Here is a 26,727-nt window from a genome sequence, read left to right on the forward strand (position 1 = left end):
TCATCCACGGAAATAGTGTTCACATGCCTCAACACCAACAATCTAACCAGCCTATGGAACTTAGTCCAGGCTTTCATTTCCTCAGATTTCATAGCCAAAAGGGCTTCAGTAGGCTTCCAAGGTGAGGTGACCATAGCCACAAGGGCTTCACCAGTCTTTTGAGGAGATATGAACACCACCCTATCCCCTTAAGCAGGTGCACTACGCCATTGTGGACTCAGTACACTTGAAAACAGCACCGATGGCTGCCTGACTGGCTATGTGACAACAACAATTCACAGTGACAACACCACCAAAGAGTTGTTATATGCAGCTGGCTCAATGCTTTTACTCTGTTTACAGACATGATTCTTTTCTCTGTTGTTGCTATTTAGTAGTTCCAAGTTCACACTAATGTACTTAGCTAATTTAGTTACTATAACCAAATACTCTTCAAGAGACCAACTTTGAACACTGGCAATGTGTTTTGTTGTTCACCCGTGCCTACGAACATAAGAGTTTGCCATACTGGGACAGTGGCGAATCCAGGTCACAAGTACCTGACAAGATCCCAGAACAGTAGAATACATTTTATGGTGCTTTATCCTAGAAATAAGCAGTGGATTTTCCCCAAGGTCATGTTAATAATGGCTTATGAACTTTTCTTTTAGGAAGTTATCCAAACCTTTTTTAAACCCACTAAGCTAACTGCTTGTAGTTTAATTACACGTTGAGTGAAGAAATATTTTCTCTGATTTGTTTTAAAATTACTACTTTGTAGTTTTCATTGCGTGCCCCCTAGTCCTAGTATTTTTGGAAAGAGTAAACAAGCGATTCATGTCTACCCATTCCACTCCACTCATTAATTTATAGACCTCTATCATATCTCCCCTCAGCTGTCTTTTCTTCAAGCTGAAGTCTATAATTTCTGGGATCCCCTCTATAACCCTTTTTAAAAAATTGCTCCAATCTTTAAAGATAAATTACATATCTATTTATTTATTAGGATTTATTAGGAATTCACTCAAGGCAGTGTACAGTAAGAATAAACCAAACATGAGCAATAGGCAATTACAGCAGTAAAAATATTCAAACAAGAATACAAAAAACTGGGATCCCAATTGGACAATTCTTGAGAATTAGGAAGCTATGTTGCAAAGATGAAGATTTCAAAGTGAAGGCATCTGAAATGTATCACCGGTTTCGGGCTAGGGGGTACCCGCATAAAATAAATTTTAAAAAAAGCACGTAAAAGAGCCTCTAATACGTATCAACAATGGCTATAACAACTGAAAGCTAAACCAAAGAATCATCAGAATCAGTTCACCATACTCATGCCGTACAGGATACGTTAAAAACAGTCAAAAAGCACTGGCCAATATTACCTTTACTTAACTTTAAAGAAGATCCACTATTTGCATACACTCGCGTGAAAAATACAGGGGAGTTACAACAACAGCGTTCAGGTGTTGAAAGAAGAATGAGAGCCCCGACTAAAGGGGGACCTACTCCTTGCTCGTGGTGTGTTTCCATTATGCCGAAAACCGAAGGCGGCCATCTCTAAACCTGGCGATCTCAACATTTGACCTAAATGTTGAGACTTAGCCGGGCCCAATTGTATTATCGAAAGAAAAGATGGCCGGCCATCTTTTTCGAAAATACAGTTGGCTCCGCCCCTTTGCGGAGCCGGCCCCAAAGATAACCGGCCATATAGATGGCAGGCGCTGTTCGATTATGCCCCTCTATATATACTATTTATTTACACTACTATATGATACTACTGTCAAGAGCTACCACTCAGTAACTCAGTACTAAGTCATACAGAGTTTAAAAAGGGGTTAGACGGTTTCCTAAAGGATAAGTCCATAAACCACTACTAAATGGAATTGGGAAAAATGCACAATTCCGGAAATAACATGTATAGAATGTTTGTACGTTTGGGAAGCTTGCCAGGTGCCCTTGGCCTGGATTGGCCGCTGTCATGGACAGGATGCTGGGCTCGATGGACCCCTGGTCTTTTCCCAGTGTGGCATTACTTATGTACTGTAAATATGTATTACAGACACAACAGGTTCAACATCCTGTAATGGGAAACCATACAGAATTCTAACTAACACAGATTGTGAGTCATCTCAGGTTGTCTATGGTATAGTATGTCCATGTGGCAAGTGGTATATAGGCTATACAACGAGAAAAATAAAGCAACGAATAGCCGAGCATATTAGCAATCTGAGGATTCAAAAAAGGGATGCCCCTTTGGTGGAACACTGGACCAACATGAACCACAGTCTGGAGGATGTAAAAAATATACTGTACTAGCTCAAATCAAATTACCTTATGGTGGTGACATTGCAAGAGTACTAAAAAATAAAGAACAAAGAATGATTTTCCAGTGGGACACTAATACCATGGGGTCTGAATCGCGAAATCGATCGGCTACAGGAATAGGTAAATGGGAGGAGTTACGTAGGATTTGCAATAAAAAGGACAGCGCATGCGATGGCATCCTTTAAAGCAGGAGAGTTGTGAGTAGGGAGGATGTCTCAGCACAGGTATGCCAAGACTTGTATGATTAATTATAAAAGAAGTGTATAAATAAAAATGAAAAGAATGGAATTACAGCCTATGAAGAATTCAGTGTACTAGAGCTCTATGCATAGATATGGACAGAGGATTGTAGGATACAAAAATTCCCCTGACGAAGAGCCTATGAAGAATTCAGTGTACTAGAGCTCTTTGCATAGATATGGACAGAGGATTGCAGGATACAAAAATTCCCCCGACGAAGCAACGCACTGCGAAACACAGCTCGTGTTGGGAAGACTTACGAGGAGAAGAAAATATGAACTTTGGTGTCTACAGGAATTATTTTAAGAGAGCACGAGCACATTATCACGTTCATCATTCAATCTGGAAAATGGATTATGTCACGATTTAGAAAACAGTGACCCGGGTTACCACCTCCAGATAAGTACTTTGCGGTTTGATTAACAAGTATTTACAAGATTAAAAAAAAGAGACTTATGTCAGAAACTGGAAGAAGGGAGGGACTCAGTGCAGTGATGTACAGATGATCATATTATATAAACAATCATTCGGAGAGATTGATAATATGCACAACTAAGCACTGTATGACTTAGTATTGAGCTACTGAGTGGTAGCTCTTGACAGCAGTATCATAAAGTAGTGTAAATAAATAGTATATATAGAGGGGCATAATCGAACAGTGCCAGCCATCTATATGGCCGGCTCTGCAAAGGGGTGGAGCCGGCCATCTTTTCTTTCAGTAATACGGTTGGGGCCGGCTAAATCTCAACATTTAGGTCAAATGTTGAGATCGCCAGGTTTAGAGATGGCCGGCTTCGGTTTTCGGCCATAATGGAAACCGGGCCTGGCCATCTCAAACCCGGAGAAATGCAAGCCCTTTGGTCATGGGAGGAGCCAGCATTTGTAGTGCACTGGTCCCCCTGACATGCCAGGACACCAACCAGGCACCCTAGGGGGCATTTCTAAAAAGTAAAGATAAAAATTGCTCCCAGGTGCATACCTCCCTTACCTTGTGTGATGAGCCCCCCAAATCCCACTCCCAACAACTCTACACCACTACCATAGCCCTTAGGGATCAAGGGAGGCACCTACATGTGGGTACAGTGGGTTTGGGGGGGGGAAGGGCTCAACATTTACCACCACAAGTGTAACAGGTGGGGGGGGGGGGGGAATGGGCCTGGGTCCACCTGCCTGAAGTTCACTGCACCCACTAAAAACTGCTCCAGGGCCTTGCATACTGCTGTCAGGGAGCTGGGAAAGACATTTGAGGCTGGCAAAAACATGTTTTGTTTTAATTTTTTTAGGGTGGGAGGGGATTGGTGACCATTGGGGGAGAAAGGGGAGGTGATCCCTGATTCCCTCCGGTGGTGGTCAATTGGGGCACTTTTTTGAGACTTGGTCCTAAAAATAAATGGACCAAGTGCAGCCGGCAAAATGCTTGTCAGAGCCGGTCATCTTTTTTCCATTATCGGGCGAAGCCAGCCATCTTGTAACCACGCCCCCGTCCCGCCTTCTGTACCCTGCCTTGAAGTTTGCCCAGCTCCGCGACGGAAAGCAGTTGGCGCCGGCCAAAATCGGCTTTCAATTATACCGATTTGGCCGGGTTCAGGAGATCGCCGGCCATCTCCCGATTTGTTTCGGAAGATGGCCGGTGATCTCTTTCGAAAATAAACTGGATTGTGTTATTAAAGAGCATATATTAAAAAACAAAATAATTATTCAAGGGTTTCTAATTGAGTTGAGTAGTTTTGAATACATGAAACCAGGAGAGAACAAGATTACCCCAAGTCCAATTTATTAGTTAAAATATAATGCCAAGAAATGCAATGAGGCACTTGGGGTGCAGAAACCCAAAAGAGATAGGAGATAGAAGGGGAGAGATTGGTAAGATCGACTCAGGAGAAGGACCATGGGATGATGGTGTCTGAGGTTCTGAAAGAAGAAACAATGCAACAAGGCAGTGGCCATGGCTAGGATGATAGGCTGCATACAGAGGGGTATAACAAAAAGAAGAAAGGAGGTGTTGATGCCCATCTTCAAGTCATTAGTGAGGACCCACTTGGAGTATTGTGTTCAGTTTTGGCAGCTGTATCTTGCTAAGTATGTAAAAAGACTTCAAGCGGTATAAAGAAAAGCTACAAAAATGGTATGAGTTTGCATTACAAGGTGTATGAGGATAGACTTGTTGACCTGAACATGTATACCCCAGAGGAAAGGGAAAACAGGGGTGACATGATACAGACGTTCAAATATTTGAAAGAAATTAATCTACAAGCAAACCTTTTACAGAGACTGGAAGGTGGTAGAAGTAGAGGACATGAATTGAAGTTAAAGGGGCGCAGACTCAGGAATAATGTCAGGAAGTATTTTTTCATGGAAAGGGTGGAAGATACTTAGAATGCCTTCCTGCAGGAGGTGGTGGAGAAGAAAACAGTAAAAGAATTCAAAGATGCAAGGGACAAACACAATGGAATCCTGTTTAGAATGAATGGATCCATAGAAGCTTAGCAGAGATTGGGTGACTCCACCAGTACCTGGGAAGTAAAGCCAGTGCTGGGCAGACTTTTACGGTTTGTGCCCTGAAAATAGTCTATAAGAACAAAGTGAAATAGTTGCAAAAGCTATCTAAACGTTTGAAATGATTTATAATCCCAGGTCTCATCTGCACAGTGCTCTCATCTCTATTCTCATACATCTTTCATGCCTCTTGGCAGACTGTAAAGTTGCTACATCCCTTTCTCCTCAGCAACATGCCCTTTGTCGCCTTCAAGTTGGTCAGTTGTCACTCACCTCATTATCAGTCTTTCACAGTTATACTCTAGCTCCTGGGCATAGGATAAGCACTGTAGTTTATTTCTCTCACTGTCTTTTGATAGGCAAAAAGATCTCTGCCCCAGTCACACTTCTCACCACTCATTCTCTTATGGATCTGTGTTCCTTAGGCCCCAATGATCAGAGTCGGCGAGCGCGTGTAACAAGTTTGACAGCTCTGAACGCAAATGCATACTGAACAGGTCATTACTTATTCTTCCCCAGTGCTCAGCGGGTAGCACACAAATCAAGGGTGCTACTCCCATGGCATTGAGGAGGAATGGGAGGACCTTGTTCAGCATGCATTTGAATGCTGACAGGCTCCCACCTCCCTCAAGCGCAAGGGGGCCTGGAGGTCCAATGGTACTCCACAACCCCAACCACAGGGCCTGAAGGTCTGGTGCACCTCAAGACCCATCAACACCCCCACCCAACATACACACCCCGATGTTGTCACGAGTCCAGTGGAACCTGCAACGGAGTGCCGGCCCAGACCCAACCTCCTGAAGGCTAGCCCTAGTTGCTTAGAGATGGAAGGGGAGGGTCCCCCCAACCCAACCACCCCCCTATGTACACAGATTAGTGTTAAAGAAAAAACAGTTGCAGCATGGATCACTGGTCATCTTTCAAAGAAGTCCATTACTAACTCCTTTTTTTTTTTTTTTTTTTTTGAATCATCATCATACTGGTTGATTCTTTTAAATATCTGGGGGTTTTGCTGGACTCCAGTTTGTCGTTTGTTTCGAAAATATCACAGTTATGTAAGCGCTGTTTTTTCACTTTGCGTCAACTACGTTCGGTATGGTACTTCTTTGATCAAGACATATTTCACAGTATCATGCTGTCTTTGTTCATCACCAAACTTGATTATTACAGTATCATTTATTGAGGTTTGTCACTTTTACAGATAAATAAACTGCAATAAAGTTACTGTATCATGCTAAGAAGTCTGATCATGTCACTCCTATGTTCAAAGAAAAGCACTGGCTGCCGATAGAAGAAAGGATCACCTACAAATTATTATTACTTACTTTTAAGGCGTTTAAGGTGGGAGTTCCTAATTATTTGGCCTGTCTTACAATTCCATATACCCCTGCTAGAGTTTTACGTTCAATAAATGATTTTCAATTGGTCCTTCCCAGACCAAAACAGGCACACCGCGAATCAACAAAACGTTGTGCCTTTTATTTTACCGCTCTCACTACATGGAATAACTTACCATTTATATTTGTAAGTGATTTGTAGTAACTGATGCTGGGACCTGCAAGGGAAGAAAGAAGATGGGTAGGTATTGGGCCTGAGGTAGAGGGGAGCAGGAGAGAAAGGGACATTTGCTGAAATCCTGGGGAAGAGGACTGGAGGAAGGGAAGAGAAAGGTATAGATTTATATTTTATTTTTAACACAATTTATAGACCGCTTTATCCTAGATCCTAGAAGGTATACAAATGAAAACATTTAGAACAAAATTCTAACTTAAGACTGTATAAACAATACAGTAAAATCATTGCAAAAATAAACACCTCATAAACAAAAAGGCTGAGAACAAAAATAAGCCTTAAACAGTTTCCTGAACTGAAGGTAGCTCTTGATCTTTTGCAGCTTATCAGAAAGACCATTCCACAAACCTTCGATATAAAAAAATAATTTGACCTCTCCTCCAAACTAATCTGTTTGTAAGAAGGAACATTTAGCAGCATTTTATCAACAGATCTTGGTGGCCAAGGTGGACAATAAATTCTTAAGCAACAGCTAGGGGAGAGGAACCTCCCCATTTACAGCTCTATAAATCAAAATTCAGTATTTGAAAATGTATTCTCAATTTTACAGGTAACCAGTGAAGTTTTTACAATACCAAAAAGATGTATTCAAACACACACCCAAGATACGAGTTGAGCAGCAACATTTTAGGTCTCAATAAATATTAAGGCGACCCTCAGGGGGAGGAATGCTGGCTTCGGCCTAACCCCTGGTAAGCCTTTCCTCAGCTGAGAGGTGCCCAGCTCTACCACCGGCTGCCTTTCAGGTGCTGTGGAGGACTTGCAGCTCATCTGCATATCCTTACAGCCTTCTCCGGGGTGACACCCAGGTCCACTCCGATCCACTCAGGGCCTCCGCTCTAGGTGCCCAGTGCTCCCACCAGGTGCTGTGGAGGACTTGCAGCCCTTCTGCATTTCCTCACAGCTGTATCCGGGGTGACTCCAGTTCCACCCCGATCTTCCCAGGGCCTTCTCTCCAAGTGCACAGAGTTTCCAGGTGCTTTTTGGCTAGGATCAGGCGACCCTCAGGGGGAGGAATGCTGGCTTCGGCCTAACCCCTGGTAAGCCTTTCCTCAGCTGAGAGGTGCCCAGCTCTACCACCGGTTGCCTTTCAGGTGCTGTGGAGGACTTGCAGCTCATCTGCATATCCTTACAGCCTTCTCCGGGGTGACACCCAGGTCCACTCCGATCCACTCAGGGCCTCCGCTCTAGGTGCCCAGTGCTCCCACCAGGTGCTGTGGAGGACTTGCAGCCCTTCTGCATTTCCTCACAGCTGTATCCGGGGTGACTCCAGTTCCACCCCGATCTTCCCAGGGCCTTCTCTCCAAGTGCACAGAGTTTCCAGGTGCTTTTTGGCTAGGATCAGGCGACCCTCAGGGGGAGGAATGCTGGCTTCGGCCTAACCCCTGGTAAGCCTTTCCTCAGCTGAGAGGTGCCCAGCTCTACCACCGGTTGCCTTTCAGGTGCTGTGGAGGACTTGCAGCTCATCTGCATATCCTTACAGCCTTCTCCGGGGTGACACCCAGGTCCACTCCGATCCACTCAGGGCCTCCGCTCTAGGTGCCGCATTTTTCTCTTTGTATCTAATCTTTTTCCAGTTGCTAAAGTACCTTAATCATTTATGGCCCCTATTCACATTCTCTTCTTAGCTCTGTCCCTTCCTAATCTTTTCCCTCACCCCCTACCTCTCTCTGCTACAGGAACTCACTTCCCATCCATTGACTTCATCACCACACCTTCTCTCCTACCCTCTTCCTCCCTCATGGCTTTTAATCTCCGCCTCTTTCTTCCGTCCATTTTGCCTTCCCCATTCCACCTAAATACCTCTCGCCTTCGACGCCTTCATGGCCACACCTCTCCTACTCTGCTCCGCTCTCTTTTACTCCTTCTCTTACTCTCAGCCGGTGACATCAATCCCAATCCTGACCCCCCTCACCAACTATTATCCCAACTCTACAGATCTCACCGCGACCTCTCTAACCTCATCTCTATTTCTCTACTCCCCTCCTCTTCTCTGCCCTTCTCTTGCGCCCTATGGAATGCCCGCTCTATCTGTAACAAACTCGCCTATATCCATGACCTCTTTATCTCGCGTCACCTCCATCTGCTCGCCCTAACAGAAACCTGGCTCTGCCCTGATGACTCTGCTTCAGTCGCAGCCCTGTGCCATGGCGGTTATCTATTTTCATATACTCCTCGCCCTGCTGGCCGTGGGGGCGGTGTTGGACTACTTCTCTCTCCCTCCTCCAGATTTCAATCCCTTCTTCCACCTCAATCTCACTGTTTTTCCTCCTTTGAAGTCCACTCTATCCGCCTTTTCTCTCCTCTGCCTCTTTGAATAGCGGTCATTTATCGTCTCCCTGATAAGTCCCTTTCATCCTTTCTCAGTGACTTTGACGCCTGGCTTGCCTTCTTCCATGATCCTTCCTCCCCCTCTCTCATCCTTGGTGACTTTAATATTCCTGCTAATGATCCTTCCAACTCTTATATTTCCAAGTTACTCGCTTTAACGTCCTCCTTTCATCTCTAACTATGCTCCACCTCCCCCACTCATCAAAATGGTCACTGTCTTGATCTCATCTTCTCCTCCAACTGTTCACCTTCTAGTTTCCTTGCCTCTGATCTTCCCTCCTCTGATCACCATCTTATAACTTTCACACTTAAATCTCCTCCCTCCCAGTCCCGTCCTATCTTATCTAATTTATCTAGGAATCTTCACGATATTGACCCTTCATCTCTATCCTCCCATGTTTCAAACCTCCTCTCTACTGTGGCATCATCCATGTCTGTCAACGAGGCTGTTTCTTCTTACAACAATACTCTATCCTCTGCCTTAGACACTCTTGCACCTTTGATGACCCGCCCTGTAAGGCGTACAAAACCCCAACCTTGGCTGACTTCTAATATGCGCTACCTACGTTCCTGTACCCGCTCCGCCGAATGCCTCTGGCCCTTGCTGATTTCTTACACTTTAAGTTCATGCTGACTTCCTTCCAATCTGCTCTTTTACATGCCAAACAGGATTATTATATCAAACTGACCAACTCTCTTGGCTCTAATCCTCGACTTCTCTTCACCACATTGAACTCGCTCCTCAAGGTGCCCCCTCCCCCAACTCCCCCTTCATTATCTCCTCAGACCCTTGCTGAATTCTTTCACAACAAGGTTCAAAAGATAAACCTTGCTTTCTCTACCTCACCACCTCTCCCTCCACTAGTCCGTTCCCCTCTCTCTCCTTCCCCTCATTCCCTTTCCTATTGAGGAAACTACACTTCTCCTTTCTTCCTCAAAATGTACCACCTGTTCCTCTGATCCCATTCCCACCCACCTTCTTAATGCCATCTCTCCTGCTCTTATTCCTTTTATCTGTCATATTCTCAACCTCTCACTTTCCACTGCGACTGTCCCTGCTGCCTTTAAACATGCTGTGGTCACACCTCTCCTTAAGAAGCCTTCACTCGACCCTACTTGTCCCTCTAATTACCAACCCATCTCCCTCCTTCCTTTTCTCTCCAAATTACTTGAGCGTGCTGTTCACCGCCGCTGCCTTGATTTTCTCTCCTCACATGCTATTCTTGACCCACTACAATCTGGTTTTCGCCCTCTCCACTCAACCGAAACTGCGCTTACTAAAGTCTCCAATGACCTATTACTGGCTAAATCCAGAGGTCAATATTCCATCCTCATTCTTCTTGATCTTTCCGCTGCTTTTGACACTGTCGATCACAGCAAACTTCTCGATACCCTGTCCTCACTTGGATTCCAGGGCTCTGTCCTTTCCTGGTTCTCTTCCTACCTCTCCCTCCGCACCTTTAGTGTTCACTCTGGTGGATCCTCGTCTACTTCTATCCCTCTGCCTGTCGGCGTACCTCAGGGTTCTGTTCTTGGTCCCCTCCTCTTTTCTATCTACACTTCTTCCCTTGGTTCATTAATCTCATCCCATGGCTTTTCCTACCATCTCTATGCTGATGACTCCCAAATCTACCTTTCTACCCCTGATATCTCACCTTGCATCCAAACCAAAGTTTCAGCGTGCTTGTCTGATATTGCTGTCTGGATGTCTCAACGCCACCTGAAATTAAATATGACCAAAACCGAGCTTCTCTTTTTCCCCCCCAAACCCACCTCCCCGCTCCCCCCATTTTCTATTTCTGTTGATGGCTCTCTCATTCTCCCTGTCTCCTCAGCTCGAAACCTTGGGGTCATCTTTGACTCTTCTCTCTCCTTCTCTGCTCATATCCAGCAGATTGCCAAGACCTGTCGTTTCTTTCTTTACAACATCCGTAAAATCCGCCCCTTTCTTTCCGAGCACTCTACCAAAACCCTCATCCACACCCTTGTCACCTCTCGTTTAGACTACTGCAATCTGCTTCTTGCTGGCCTCCCACTTAGTCACCTCTCCCCTCTCCAGTCGGTTCAAAACTCTGCTGCCCGTCTCATCTTCCGCCAGGGTCGCTTTACTCATACTACCCCTCTCCTCAAGACCCTTCACTGGCTCCCTATCCATTTTCGCATCCTGTTCAAACTTCTTCTACTAACCTATAAATGTACTCACTCTGCTGCTCCCCAGTATCTCTCCACACTCGTCCTTCCCTACACCCCTTCCCGTGCACTCCGCTCCATGGATAAATCCTTCTTATCTGTTTCCTTCTCCACTACTGCCAACTCCAGACTTTGCGCCTTCTGTCTCGCTGCACCCTACGCCTGGAATAAACTTCCTGAGCCCCTACATCTTGCCCCATCCTTGGCTACCTTTAAATCTAGACTGAAAGCCCACCTCTTTGACATTGCTTTTGACTCATAACCACTTATAACCACTCGCCTCCACCTACCCTCCTCTCCTCCTTCCTGTACACATTAATTGATTTGATTACTTTATTTTTTTGTCTATTAGATTGTAAGCTCTTTGAGCAGGGACTGTCTTTCTTCTATGTTTGTGCAGCGCTGCGTACACCTTGTAGCGCTATAGAAATGCTAAATAGTAGTAGTAGTAGTAGTAATTAAGGTAGGCCCAAAAACAATGAACATAAGAACATGCCATACTGGTTCAGATTGAGTCAGTCCATCTAGTCCAATGTCCTGTTTCCAAAAGTGGTCAATCCAGGTCACAAGTACCTTGCAGAAACCCAATTACTAGCAACATTCCATGCTACCAATCGGGGCAAGCAGTGGCTTCCCCATGTCCATCTCAATAACAGACTATGGACTTTTCCTCCAGGAACTTGTCCAAACCAAACTGTGGAGGAGTGGCCTAGTGGTTAGAGTGGTGGACTTTGGTCCTGGGGAACTGGGTTCGATTCAGCTCCTTGTGACTCTGGGCAAGTCACTTAACCCTCCATTGCCCCAGGTACAAATAAGTACCTAAGCTGCATTGAGCCTGCCATGAGTGGGAAAGCGCGGGATACAAAAAAAAAACTGCTGTTACCACATCCTCCAGCAGCGAGTTCCAGAGTGAAAAAATATTTCCACCTATTTCTTTTAAAGTATTTCCATTCAATTTCATTGACTGACCCCTGGTCTTTGCACTTTTGCCCATTCTATAACACATAGGATTTTACAGACCTCAATCACATCTCTTGTCCAAGCTGAAGAGCCCTAACTTTTGTAGCCTTTGCTCATAAGGGATGAGTTCCATCCCCGTTATCATTTTGGTCGCTCTTCTTTGAACCTTTTCTAATTCCACAGTATATCTTTTTTGAGATACAGTGACCAGAATTAAATTCAGAACTCGAGGTGAGATCGCACCATGGAGTGATAGAGGCATTATAATATTCTTGGTCTTATTTTGCATCGCTTTCCTAATAATTCCCAGCATCTTGTTTGCTTTTTTGGCCACTACAGCACACTGGGCAAAAGATTTCAGTGTATTGTCTACAATGACACCTAGATTATTTCTTGGGTGCTGACTCCAATGTGCATCACTTTGCATTTGTCCACATTAAATTTCATTTGCCATTTGGATGCCCAGTCTTTCAGTTTCCCAAGGTCTTCCTGCAATTTTTCATAATCCGCATGTGTTTTGACAACTTTGAATAATTTTGTATCATCTGCAAATTTCATCACCTCACTCGTCATTTTATGTTCCGTGTTATTTATAAATATGTTAAATAGCACTGGTCCCAGTACAGATCCCTGTGAAACTCCACTATTCACCCTCCTCCATTGAGAGAAATGGCCCTTTAACCCTACCCTCTGTTTTCTGTCCAATAACCAATTCCTAATCCACAGAAGGACATTGCCTCCTATCCCATGATTTTTTAATTTTCTCAGGAGTCTCTCATGAGGAACTTTGTCAAAAGTTTTCTGAAAATCTAGATCACTATCAGGCTTATTTTTGAAAGAGAAGGGCACCCATCTTTCGGCAAATCGGGAGATGGACGTCCTTCTCCCAGGGTCGCCCAAATCGGCATAATCGAAAGCCGATTTTGGGCACCCTCAACTCCTTTCCGTCGCGGGGACGACCAAAGTTCACAGGGGCATGTCGGAAGCATAGTGAAAGCGGGACGGGACTGGGGCATGCTTAACACATGGACGTTCTTGGCCAATAATGGAAAAAAGAAGGGCGTCCCTGACGAGCACTTGGCCGACTTTACTTTTCCATTTTTTTCTTGCGACCAAGCCTCAAAAAGGTGCCCGAACTGACCAGATGACCACTGGAGGAAATCAGGGATGACCTCTCCTTACTCCCCCAGTGGTCACTAACCCTCTCCTACTCTAAAAAAAATAAAAACTTTAAAAATATTTTTTGCCAGCCTCTATGCCAGACTCAAATGTCATACCTAGCTCCCTGACAGCAGTATGCAGGTCCCTGGAGCAGTTTTAGTGGGTGCAGTGCACTTCAGGCAGGTGGACCCAGACCCATCCACCCCTACCTGTTACACCTTTTGTGGTAAATGTGAGCCCTTCAAAACCCACCAGAAACCCATTGTATCCACATGTAGGTGCCCCCTTCAGCCCTTAGGGCTATGGTAGTGTTGTACAGTTGTGGTGAGTGGGTTTTGGGGGGCTCAGCACCCAAGGTAAGGGAGCTATGCACCTGGGAGCAATTTGTGAAGTCCACTGCAGTGCCCCCTAGGGTGCCCTGTTGGTGTCCTGAAATGAGGGGGACCAGTGCACTGCGAATGCTGGCTCCTCCCACGCCCAAAGGGCTTGAAGTTTGCTGTTTCTGAGATGGGCGTCCTCAGTTTCCATTATCACCAAAAACCGGGGACGACCATCTCTAAGGTCGACCTAAATGTTGAGATTTGGGCGTACCTGACCGTATTATCAAAACGAAAGATGACCGCCCATCTTGTTTGATAATACGGGTTTCCCCGCCCCTTCGCCGGGACGTCCTGCGAGGACGTCCTCAGGAAAACTTGGGTGCCCCGTTCAATTATGCCCCTCCACATCAACTGGCTCACCTTTATCCACACAACTGAGAGGGTAAAAACTGTACAACAGGCATGGACGCTGTTCAAAAATACCATCCTGGAGGCCCAGGCCAAACATATTCCGCAAATTAGAAAAGAAAGACGGAAAGTCCAAAAGACAGCCGGCATGGTTGAAAAGTGAGGTGAAGTAAGCTATTAGGGCTAAAAGAAACGCCTTCAGAAAATGGAAGAAGGAACCGTCTGAAAATAACAAGCAGCATAAGGAGTGTCAAAGCAAATGCAAGGCGCAAATAAAGAAGGCCAAGAGGGATTACGAAAAAAAAGATAGCATTAGAGGCAAAAAAAACATAGCTAAATTTTTTTTTCGTTATATTAAAAACAGGAAGCCGGCAAAAGAATAGGTTGGACCACTGGATGACCGAGAGGCAAAAGGGGTGGATCAAGGAAGATAAAGACGTAGCGGAGAGATTGAATGAATTCCTTGCTTCGGTCTTCACCGAGGAAGATTTGGGTGGGATACCGGTGTCGGAAACGGTATTTCAAGCGGACGAGTCGGAGAAACTTACCGACTTCACGGTAAACCTGGAGGACGTAATGGGGCAGTTCAGCAAACTGAAGAGTAGTAAATCTCCTGGACCGGATGGTATTCATCCTAGAGTACTGATAGAACTGAAAAATGAGCTTGCGGAGCTACTGTTAGCGATATGCAATTTATCCTTAAAGTAGAGCGTGGTAAAGGAAGATTGGAGGGTGGCAAATGTAACGCCGATTTTTAAAAAAGGTTCCAGGGGAGATCTGGGAAATTATAGACCGGTGAGTCTGACGTCAGTGCCGGGGAAAATGGTAGAGGCTATTATCAAAAACAAAATTACAGAGCACATCCAAGAACATGGATTACTGAGACCGAGTCAGCACGGCTTTTGTGTGGGGAAATCTTGCCTGACCAATTTACTTCAATTCTTTGAAGGAGTAAACAAACATGTGGACAAAGGGGAGCCGGTTGATATTGTGTATCTGGATTTTCAAAAGGCGTTTGATAAGGTACCTCATGAAAGGCTACAGAGGAAATTGGAGGGTCATGGGATAGGAGGAAATGTCCTATTGTGGATTAAAAACTGGTTGAAGGATAGGAAATAGAGAGTGGGGTTAAATGGGCAGTATTCACAATGGAGAAGGGTAGTTAGTGGGGTTCCTCAGAGGTCTGTGCTAGGACCGCTGGCTTTTTAATATATTTATAAATGATTTAGAGATGGGAGTAACTAGCGAGGTAATAAAATTTGCTGATAACACAAAGCTATTCAAAGTCGTTAACTCGCGACAGGATTGTGAAAAATTACAGAAGGATCTTACGAGACTGGGAGACTGGGCGGCTAAATGGCAGATGACATTTTAATGTCAGCAAGTGCAAGATGATGCATGTGGGGAAAAAAGAACCCGAATTATAGCTACGTCATGCAAGGTTCCACGTTAGGAGTTATGGACCACGAAAGGAATCTGGGTGTCATCGTCATCGATAATACACTGAAACCTTCTGCTCAGTGTGCTGCTGCGGCTATGAAAGCGAATAGAATGTTGGGTATTATTAGGAAAGGTATGGAAAACAGGTGTGAGGATGTTATAATGCCGTTGTATCGCTCCATGGTGCGACCGCACCTTGAGCATTGTGTTCAATTCTGGTCGCCGCATCTCAAGAAAGATATAGTAGAATTGGAAAAGGTGCAGCGAAGGGCAACTAAAATGATAGCGGGGATGGGGTTTTTTTGTTACTTCCCTATGAAGAAAGACTAAGGAGGCTAGGGCTTTTCAGCTTGGAGAAGAGACGGCTGAGGGGAGACATGATAGAGGTATATAAAATAATGAGTGGAGTGGAACAGGTGGATGTGAAGCGTCTGTTCACGCTTTCCAAAAATACTAGGACTAGGGGGCATGCGATGAAACTACAGTGTAGTAAATTTAAAACAAATCGGAGAAAAGTTTTCTTCACCCAACGCATAATTGAACTCTGGAATTCGTTGCTGGAGAACGTGGTGAAGGCGGTTAGCTTGGCAGAGTTTAAAAAGGGGTTAGACGGTTTCCTAAAGGACAAGTCTATAAACCACTACTAAATGGACTTGGGAAAAATCCACAATTCCAGGAATAACATGTATAGAATGTTTGTACGTTTAGGAAGTTTGCCAGGTGCCCATGGCCTGGATTGGCCGCTGTCGTGGACAGGATGCTGAGCTCGATGGACCCTTGGTCTTTTCCCAGTGTGGCATTACTTATGTACTTATGTTTATTTACACTTTCAAAGAAATAAAACAAATTTTCTTCGTTCGGATCCTTTTTCCATTCTTTTGGCTCCAATAGCCTCTTTCACTTCACCTTTTAACCATGCTGGTTGTCATTTGCTCTTCTTTCCACCTTTGTTAGCGTGTGAAATACATCTGGTCTGGGCTTCCACGATGGTATTTTTAAACAAAGCCCACACCTAATTTAAAGTTCTAACCTTTGCGCCCGCCGACCCCTTCAGCTTCTTTTTAACCATTTTCCTCAAATAAAGGAGTCACCAATGACTAATACTGTTCTAAAATTCACACTGGAAAGCAAATTCTTCAACCTACGTAATACTTATAACTTGTAAAAGATCTCTTTCACCGAGAGTTTTATATGTCTCTTAAACAACAAGGTAGAATCTTTTATAGTACCTAAATACTTAATCTCACATTGAATTTGAACAGTATCATCATTTATCTTAAAATGAACAGGGAACTCCACTGAAGAAGAATAAGAAAGCATTAACAGTTGTGTTTTTGAGACATTCAATTTCAATCTGTTAGCATTTATTCAAGCATTAATAGTCTGCAGACAAAACCGCAGAAAATCCAACATTTTTGCAAATAAGCCAGAGATAGGAAGAAAAAGTTTAATGTCATCAGCATAGATCTTATACGTTAGCCCCAGTCCAGCCAACAGCTTACAAAGAGAAAGCATATAGATGCTAAAAAGCACGGGGGATAATGCCGACCCTTGAGGTACCCCTAAAATTATCTCAATCCATGAGGAAACATCTAGCTCTATCGCAACATGATAGAATCTATCAGTAAGAAAAGAAGAGAACCAATTCAAAACCTTTCCTTAAATCCGCAAAGATTATAACCTCTGAATTGGTAACCCATGATGAACCACGTCAAAGACTGATGAAGTATTGTTATCAAAAAATAAGAATCCCACCTATCAAAACCAGCTCTTAAGCTATCTGTGACGGGGTATATAGAACACTGCCTCTCACCCTTACGAAAGATCCCTCTATAACTAACCAGGGCCACCTTAAGAGCACAGGCCCCTTAATGTGGGAAGAAGTGAGCCAGGTGGGGCGAAGCTGAGACTGGGAAATTTAAAGGAAAGGGCCAGACACAAGGACAGGAAGCCCAGAGGAAAGGCCCCAGTGTATGCCTTGACTAAAGACATTCCAATGCTGTGATCGGACTGAGGTAACTGATTGAACTTTCAACATTTGCTGGAGGTCTGGCCAGAGCCAAACCTGACAAGTAAAACAGAACTGAAAGGCTGTGTCTGGGGTGTGGCAACCCCGCAGTCGCAGACTGTGTTTGAGACTATGCCAGAGGCGGCTTACTGCTGTTTGTCGAATCCGCTGGTGTTTTCCCAATCTATGCCTCAGACTTTGTGAAGAAACAGGCCCGGGAATTTCTGTTCTTATTAACAATAGAAATCAAACAAAATAAAACATGGAAAAGAAAATAAGATGATACCTTTTTTATTGGACATAACTTAATACATTTCTTGATTAGCTTTCGAAGGTTGCCCTTCTTCGTCAGATCGGAAATAAGCAAATGTGCTAGCTGACAGTGTATATAAGTGAAAACATTCAAGCATTACTATGACAGGGTGGGAGGATGGGGGTGGGTAGGAGGTATGCATGGGGACATCAAAGCATATCATTGATATTCTAACAGGATGGGTGTGGATAGGTGGGGTGGGGTGATCAACAGAGAAATACAGCTTTATGGTTTATAATGGGCTAGGAACCCCAGATCCTTGTTAAGTCCTTTCTGTTGGGTGTTAAAATATTCAATCATTCTGACTTCAAAGGTCTTACGTTCTTGTATGGTTTTAAAGTTACCTTTCAGGATTCTCACTGTGAAGTCACTGGTACAGTGTCCTGGTCCTTAGTTCACAATGCCGCATACAAAACGAAAAGGAGCCGTGAGGCTTCCACCGCCGCCCACAGCTTCTTCTTCTCCACTCCGGGGCAGCATGGTCCGCTTCCTGACGCGCCCGTCACAGAGAGAAGAGACGGGGTCGCCTGCAGCAGGGGCAACCGGTGGAGCGGAGCTCCTGATGGGCCTAGAAACATCTTTATCCCCGCCTCCCGATTCTAAATGTCCTCCGTGTCCGGCTACAGATGTGGTGAGGGGAGCAGGCATCCAAGAACCCAATATGGGGAACAAGGAGCCAACGGACGGAGGTCCCATGCCACAGGGAAGTAGCCAGGAAAGAGAGGTCCTTGAATGTAAGGGACCCATAACAACTCCGGAGGTTAATCTAGAGAAGATATGGCTAAAACTGAGCAAAATGGACTCTACGCTTCAAAATGCTTCAGAAAAGGTAAATACTTTGTCTTTGAAAATTGAGGACATGGCAAAAAATTTAGAAATGGTTAAAGAAGACCTGACGACTCAAGTAAAAGATTTAAAAAAAGATATGGATCAATTGCAAGACTTTAAAATGACGGTGATAAAAGATAATTTGGCAATGCATAGAAAAATTGAACAGATTGAGAATTTCAATAAAAGACTAAACCTCCGTGTTTTGAACTTTCCAAAAATTCCTGATAAGCCGCCTATTGAGTTATTTAAAAAATACCTACAAGAAAATTTGAAAATGCCTCAAGAACTTATTCCTCCTATAAACAAAATTTATTATCTTTCGACAAGTTCAGGTGGAAAAGAAGGAAAAAAAGAAGGTTTGGATGGTATAGACTTTAACAATTTGTCTGAGATTCTGGAACAATCTATTGAAATAGTTCCACAAAGAGCCACCCTTTTGGTTTCGTTAGTATTTGAACAAGACCTTAATGCAATATTAAAGTTATACTTTAAGTTTTCAAAGGTTCCTTTTTATGGAACAAAAATATGGATATTTCCAGACGTTACTAAAGTAACCCAAGAACGTAGAAAATTATTCCTAGCATTGAAACAGGATGTTTTAAAATTGGGTGGTTCATTTTTGCTAGTGTACCCTTGCAAATGTCTGGTCAGGTATAGTGGGATAAAGTATGTATTTTATGACTCAGAACAGCTAAAATCTTTTCTGGATATGAAACAGCTCAATATAGAATTAGTTAAATGATATGTGACGAATTACACACTTAAACCGCATTTTTCTTTTTATTATATATTTGTGTTAATATTCCTGTATAAAACTCCACTAAACCGTAACTCTCCCATCAATTTGAGGTCTAAGGAAGCATGTATAATTTTTTTTCTCTTTGATTATTTTCTTTAACGTTTGTATTATGCTGTTTTTCTGTAACAAGTGATATGCTTGTAAGAAATTTGGAAATTTATGAATAAAAAAAAAAAAAAAAAATACGAAAGTGCAAAACCCCTGCGAGAAAAACTACACTGGCTCCCACTCAAAGAACGCATCACGTTTAAACTCTGTACTTTAGTCCATAAAATCATCCATGGTGACGCCCCAGCCTACATGTCAGACCTAATAGAACTTCCACCCAGTGTTTATTTTCTCAGAATCTGCCTTTGCTAATCAAGCAGCGGAAGCAGTGGGCCGTCCCATCTCTCTGGGCAAAGTTACGTATGCCCTCCAAATATCTAGCTTTCCCAACCTTGAATCTGCTCATGACAGGCTTACACCGTCAGGCAGTATGGACCCTTGTAATTAGAAAGGAACCCAGTATGTAGTAGATATAATAAGATAGTTTATTACAATCTTACCAATGGTAATACAGGTAGGTTAAGCATTCACATAATGGAACCGCATATCATGGCACGTCCTCTCTCTCTAGCCTTCTAGAGTCTCCCTTCTCTGGTCTTCTTCTTCTCGTCTCGTCTGAACTAATACTCCTCAAACTGCTGCTTATATACAATTTTGGCCCTATTCATTTCAATGGACCCCAGCTGTCTCAACAGGGCTCCTAGCCCTTATCAGTTGATCAGAATGACTTCATATGTTCCCAAACCTTCCTGTAGCCCCCCCTTTGGATGTTCTCACCCGGGGTGCAGCTGACCCAGCACTATCTCTACGTAACCATAGCAACTCTTGCTTATGACGTCTTGCAGGTGCCAATCTCAGGATTGTTTATAGAGTAGATTGCCCCCACCCTTGCCAGTTCTCAATTACCTCATCTCAGCACTTGCCACAGTGAAATGTAACTGTGTCAAAGGTGATCTCTGATTTTTACAAACTAGCTCTCTTTTGTATCAGAGATGATTTTGATTTTAAGAAGCCTAGCTCTTATTATGAGCCATTTGCTTGTAGAGGCCTAGCTCTTTAGCCTGAGCCATTGACCTGTATTTTACTGAGAGCAAGGGCGGCCATATATATACATTTCCCCTCTTGCTGGACCTCTAAAAAAGGGCCGGCACACTTGACTATGGGTGTGGCCATCTTTTCCAGAGGGCTCATAGAGTTCTGTGTGGGGGGGAAGATATATATCTAAAGTGGGAGGGACGCTCTGTCAAGACATGGGACTGAGGCCGTAGTGAAAGTCAAGCTTGCAGTACATAGATATATACTACGTAAAACTTCTATGCTGTTTCCCTCTTATGGTAAACCACCCAAAAAAAAAACCTAACTATGTATTCAACAGCTACTCTTTTGGAACAGGTAAAACCTGGGAATATGAGAAGTTGCATAAGCCTAGGTATCATACAAAGGAATCAATGAGGTTGAGTGTATATGATTGCAATCAATATGTCATTATTACAAAGCTGATATTGGAAGGCGGGGGAAGAAAATTTTCAATCAAAGTTTATCATTAGTCAAGCTTTGAATGTGTAAATATAGCTAATACTGGTGTTAATAGGGAACAAATATTTCATTTTAGCATTTAAAAGGATTAATATTGGCCAAATAATGAATAACTACTGCAAATTCAGGAGCATTACAATTACAAGTATTGCAAAGGCTAAGCTATGGGTGTTATAGGCCTACATTATATATGAAGGGCCTGCTGCTTAACCTGCAGTAGTCTTGTAATTATGAGCAAGATAATAGTTTTGTCATTATGTTACTGCTAGGTGTAATGGATCTAGATCATATATGAAGGCACTGTTGAGTTATAGTGTTTTTGGAACACACATAGGAACATAATCTTCTTGTTCCTTTATACAGAATATGAAGCAAATATGTGTTAAAGAAATGAATTGATCTTCACTTTCTCTTGATGATTAAGAAATCATCAACAGTAGAAAACAGTCTGCTTAGTTACTATTTGAGGTATAGCGAAGATGAAAGGTACAACAGTTTAAAAATGGAGAGAAAGCAATCTAAACATGTCTATACAAATTAGCAAAATGTAACAAACTAGAAAGAAACATATGATAGTTCAATTAAACAGCATAAGCAGAATAAATATCTTCCTTAATAAAAGAGGTGTACTTGCGTTACAGGCAATAAGAGTAAAATAAGTAAAATAAATAGCAGTGGGCCTACACAAAATTTATGATGGAAATGTAGTTTGTCTTGTACTGAGAGTAGTAACAAGGAGGCTTAAAGCAAACCTCTGAACATAGGGAATAATGCACCAAACAGTATCAACACCTGATGTAGTAACTAATTCTGTCTGCTAAGGCAAAAAGGTTTTGTAATGCCTTTATAATGGAATCATCAGTGTCAGTATTACTGGGAATGTTAGTATAACAATGATTCCTGGCTTTAAATTGATCAAGTACCCCTCTTGATAGTGACAATAGAGGATGAAAAACCAAGGATGCCACCCACTTTAATCAATGTTATAGGTGACATACCAAAAATATACAGGTTCTCTGATAGAGGGTCTGATTGTTGGATGTGTAATCTGTTAATTTTAATTTGTCCACATCCCTGGAAAATTGCAAAGTTAAAACAAATGATGATTCGTATTGTCAGGAATAATAGAATTGAAAAGGGCAAGTAATGATTAGATATAGGGTTTCAATTAAAACAGAGTAAATCAACTGTTGGGGTACCTAGGGTGGATTTTCGTGATTATTACTATATATCCTGAAAAAAAACCTGTGAGTCTTTTCAAATGTATAATAGATTAGTCCTGGAACCAAAATTAGGAATAATAGAAGTACAACAAGTCCCAATACAGTTGTTGGAGTACAGTGTCCTCTTGTGGGTAGTTGGACTTGCATCACACGGTTCCACTGGAAAGATGGCAAGTGCAGTAGTAGGCTCTCTTTGATGGGAAATGTTCCGTTCAGGTAAGGTAGTTGTCAGATGCTTGGAAAATATTCTTTTAGTCCATCAACTTGAAGTGGTGGCGGAGGCTGCAGAACCAGTGGTAACTACTGAGCTGGTGGTGATGGAATCAGGAGCCTTGTATATGCGGATGTCTTTTAGGTGGACCCAGGAAGTGTGGTCTTGTAACTTGACTAATTTAGAAGGGTCCTATGTAAATAGGGATATAGTACTTCCGGTGAACCAAATCTCCAACTTTGAGAGCTTTTGGATAACCAGTGGCAGGGGAAGGGCTATCATTACCCCTCCCCTCTTCTGACTGAGATTTCCTGTGAAAAATCGAAGACAGAAAAAGTAATGATAATAAACAGAATATTGGCAGGCAAGTTGTTATCAGGATTAGCTTTAAAAAGGCCGATGGGGTGGCTTGAAGAGCTAACAAGGCAAGCGGCAGAGCATTGAGCCAATTGTTAATTCAATTTACCATAAGTTGTATTAATTTAGTTTTTTAAAAGTGCATCTTAGTGCTCAGCTAAGGCCATTGCTAGTAGGTTTGTAAATACAAATAGCATGATGTGAAATACTTAGTACAGGAATAAAAAGACTTTAGGAACATCAAAAATGAAAACCGTGGTCTGTAGTAATTTTGCAGGGATTGCCAAATATGGGAATAATCTCTTTGATGCAAGGATAAGCTTCTATTTATTATTATTATTTTGTTAAAAAAATTTTTTAGAAACCATCTACTCAGACAAGCAGTACCTTTTATCATTCACAGGTATCTGCATATCTGTAAAATCAGTATAGGCCTGGCCCTTGCACAAGTGACCAGTAGGTATACAGCAGATGATACACTGATCTGGAATAGCATTAGATAGAGAAGCTTTCTCATGTGGTATTCAAATTTGTTGCCAGTAATTCTTATATACTGCCTGAGAAACAGAAAAACATTATGAAAAGAAAAATTTAGAAAGAGGGAAATTCAGTATTGGGTAAATTCTAAGGGATACCCATTCTTGTGAAATACCTAATCCAGGAAAGGGTACTTATTATTATGAAAAAGAAATAAGTAGTTTGTGTAGAGACTTCAACTATTGTTGTGTGTAAATAAATATGATCTGTTTGAGAGCATATACAGAGAAATAGAAACAAGATATAGATATTATATGGGCATAACACTGTTTTTTGTTATTGTTAGACAGACAAAAAAGCATTATAACTCAAAAAGCTTTAGGTAGAATAGAAGGCCTCATATAAATAGAGCACAGAGCATAGCAGATACATTACCACATTCAAACTTGTCAAAATTCCTCTGGACCTTCTACGACTTTTCTCTTCACCATCGCGACTTGCGAAAATCTTTCTTAAGGGTCTGTCATGCGAATGTCTACTTATATGCACTTATAGAAAGCACATCCAATGATACATGAACAGCTAAACCATTTTACATTGCAAACATTTCTGAAACCTATCATATTTGAAAATATCATTTCCTTATAACCTTTATAATTATCCCAAAAATGAATGGGATTCTCACATCCATTAGCCTTCCTCCGCAACTTAATCAAAACTATACTAGAAATGTGTATCATGATAGCCCCCATGGTGGCTAAAAAGAAGGAGAAAAACAGTTTACAAGGTCAGAAAAATAAAAATAATTAAAAAATAAATAAAGTTGAATGGCAGGCTTTGAACCCATCAACTTGGTCATATGGAATGAGAGCAGTAGAAAAGAGAGTGTGGATTGTTTATACAGTAGATTGCCCCCACCCTTGCCAGTTCTCAATTACCTCATCTCAGCACTTGCCACAGTGAAATGTAACTGTGTCAAAGGTGATCTCTGATTTTTACAAACTAGCTCTCTTTTGTATCAGAGATGATTTTGATTTTAAGAGGCCTAGCTCTTATTATGAGCCATTTGCTTGTAGAGGCCTAGCTCTTTAGCCTGAGCCATTGACCTGTATTTTACTGAGAGCAAGGGCGGCCATATATATACACCAGGAACCAGTGGCGTAGCCAGACTGCCAATTTTGGGTGGGCCTGAACCCAAAATGGGTGGGCACAAAATTTTCTCTCTACCCCCCCCCCCCCCCAGCAAAATTTAGTCACACACAGATGCATTTGTCACACAGGGTAAAGTGCTGCTTTTCAGTGCATCCGATTTCAGACAATTTATTTAATAGCCTAACACCCTTTTCAGTGAGCTTTCAGAGACCAAAACCTCCTGCCTCAGGTCAGTATAATGCTGTTACGGTATCCTCTCCTGACCTAAGGAAGGAAGTATTGGTCTCTGAAACTTTATTAACACCATATTACTTTATCCTAAATTAAAAATAAAATTATTTTCTTTACCTTTGTTGTATGGCCATTTACTTTTTCTCATTGTGTTGCTCCCAGTCTCTAGATTCTGCTTTCCTTCGTTTTCGCTTGACTCTTCTGCCAGGGTTTCCTGGCCATTTGTCATTTTTCTCTCCTTTTTCTTTGCTTTCTTCAATATTTTTCTGCCTCTCTCTGTGTCCAGATTTAATTCATTCTTACTATCCATTCTTTAATTTCCTTCATCTACTTATGGCTTTTCATCTTTTTCTTACCCTTGTTCTCCCCATGCCCCTTCCTTTTATTCTCCAATCTTTCACTACTCCCCCTTTCCATGCAGCAGCTCTCCTCTTTCTCTCCCCATCCTTCCAGTGTCTCCCCTCTCTCTCCCCATCCTTCCAATAGTCTCCCCTCTTTCTTTCTGCATCCTTCCATCCAGTGTCACCTCTTTCTCCCTACCCTTCCATCCAGCGTCTTCCCTCTTTCTCTCCCCATCCTTCCACCCATCTACCCTCTTTCCTGATCCTTCCATCTAATGTCTCTCCCTCCTTCTAACCAGTGTCTATCTCTCTACCCTTTTCTGTTCAGTGTCCCTTCTCTCTCCACATCCTTCCACTCTCCCCTTCTTCTCTGCATCCTTTCATCCATCTCCCCTCTTTCTCTGCCATCCTCCCATCTGTTTTCCCTCTTTCTCTCCCCATCCTCTGTTTTCCCTCTTTCTCTGCCATCCTGCCATCTGTTTTCCCTCTCTCTCCACATCCTTCCATTTTCCCTCTTTCTCTGCCATCCTCCCATCTGTTTTCCCTCTTTCTCTCCCCATCCTTCCATTTTCCCTCTTTCTCTGCCATCCTGCCATCTGTTTTCCCTCTTTCTCTGCCATCCTGCCATCTGTTTTCCCTCTTTCTCTCCCCATCCTTCCATTTTCCCTCTCTCTCCCATCCTTCCATTTTCCCTCTTTCTCCCCATCCTGCCATCTGTTTTCCCTCTTTCTCTCCCCATCCTTCCATTTTCCCTCTTTCTCTGCCATCCTCCCATCTGTTTTCCCTCTGTCTCTCCCCATCCTTCCATTTTCCCTCTCTCTCCCATCCTTCCATTTTCCTTCTTTCTCCCCATCCTGCCATCTGTTTTCCCTCTTTCTCTCCCCATCCTTCCATTTTCCCTCTTTCTCTGCCATCCTCCCATCTGTTTTCCCTCTTTCTCTCCCCATCCTTCCATTTTCCCTCTTTCTCCCCATCCTGCCATCTGTTTTCCCTCTTTCTCTCACCATCCTTCCATTTTCCCTCTTTCTCCCCATCCTTCCATCTGTTTTCCTCTTTCTCTCCCCATCCTCCGTTTTCCCTCTTTCTCTGCCATCCTCCCATCTGTTTTCCCTCTTTCTCCCCATCCTTCCATCTGTTTTCCCTCTTTCTCTCCCCATCCTTCCATTTTCCCTCTTTCTCTGCCATCCTCCCATCTGTTTCCCTCTTTCTCTCCCCATCCTCCGTTTTCCCCTCTTTCTCTGCCATCCTCCCATCTGTTTTCCCTCTTTCTCTCCCCATCCTTCCATTTTCCCTCTTTCTCCCCATCCTGCCATCCATTTTCCCTCTCCCATTCAGGCCCACCAGCCCCAGCTCCCATTGCCGGCCACTGCTGCTTTTCCTGATGAGCAGCAGGGCCAGCGCTACAAAAAGAAGAAGCGCTCAGCTGAGTGAGCTGAGCGCCAACGCATCGCTAAGAACAAGAAAAAATGTTTTTTAAAAAACGCGGCACTGCAGGCAGCCTCGAAGCATTGGCTGCTGGCTCTGCAGGCTCCTTCCGTCTCTTACGTCACTGCCCCTGCTTCGCTACAGGGGCAGTGATGTAAGAGACGGGAGGAGCCTGCACAGAGCCAGCAGCCAATGCTTCGAGGCTGCCTGCGGTGCCGCATTTTTAAAAAAACATTTTTTCTTGTTCTTAGCGACGCGATGGCGCTCAGCTCAGTCAGCTGAGCGCTTCTTCTTTTTGTAGCGCCGCGGCAATGGGAGCTGGCGCTGGGCGGGCCTGGGCTGGAATTGGG

General features: G+C 43.2%; 1 protein-coding gene across 1 annotated transcript in view; it reads right to left on the minus strand.

The window, feature by feature from the left end:
- The window catches only part of LOC115481955 (acid-sensing ion channel 2-like), a 263,330-nt gene that overhangs the window by 152,643 nt on the left and 83,960 nt on the right, over positions 1–26,727 (minus strand).

This window comes from Microcaecilia unicolor, chromosome 12 (assembly GCF_901765095.1).
Source record: "Microcaecilia unicolor chromosome 12, aMicUni1.1, whole genome shotgun sequence".
Taxonomy (NCBI): domain Eukaryota; kingdom Metazoa; phylum Chordata; class Amphibia; order Gymnophiona; family Siphonopidae; genus Microcaecilia; species Microcaecilia unicolor.